Here is a 928-nt window from a genome sequence, read left to right on the forward strand (position 1 = left end):
ATCTATAGGTTATCGAATTCAATTTTAAGTGTTACACGGCAAGCTTCAACTAAAGCTATCATAAATATATATCCCATTTTGATTTGTTAGATCATTATAGGACAATTTGCACAATTGGCCAATCTACCGTTTAAATACCAAGTTAGATTCAAACTTTTGAAAAAGACAAGTTGATTTGAAATGACGTAAACGAGTCCAAACTTTGTTAGATAATAGTTATAATGTGGCTCTCATGAATTTATATCTGGCTTCAACTATCTAAGTGCCAATTCAAGTTGAAAAAATAAATAAACGAAGGATCTATTAGCTCATTTTAAGTGTTGGTGACTTATGTGCCACTTGCTTAATAAGTTATGGACTAATATTGCAATTTTCCCAATTTTATAATTGATGAGCAGATTCTTACCGTGGCGCTTCAAGAGAGAGATGATAGATTTTTATGCTAATTCTTTTACAATTAATAAAAGACGAAAGTCTTAACTTTTTTGTTTGGAAAGATATGCTATGCAAAAAGAACAGAACAATCAAAGCAATCCCAAAATAATACAGTAAAATTTGTTCGATTTAATGATTCAATTTCCTGTACCGACAAAAACCCTAGAAATTCTTTTCTAGAGATATTACATACAAAATCCAGAACATAGACAATTTCTAGAGGCGCTGCACTCTGAAGTGATCACGCTGCTCTTCTTGCAGTCATAGTGCCGCCGCTACCACTTGGTTTGAAATCAGATACATTCGTGATGATGGAGTCTTCGGAGGCGGTGGCGGCGGTGGTGTGGTGGGCGGAGGTCTACTGCAGTGGCTGGTTTTGTGGCCGCCGAGTGCTTGGCATGGCAGAAAAGACTTTCCGCACATGTCCCCCTTGTGCGACTGCTTCTGGCCCAGTGGAGTAGTGGAAGATGGTTCAATACCCTTCTTGTACTCT

Source organism: Olea europaea, chromosome 15 (assembly GCF_002742605.1).
Source record: "Olea europaea var. sylvestris chromosome 15, O_europaea_v1, whole genome shotgun sequence".
In the NCBI taxonomy this organism is placed as follows: Eukaryota; Viridiplantae; Streptophyta; class Magnoliopsida; order Lamiales; family Oleaceae; genus Olea; species Olea europaea.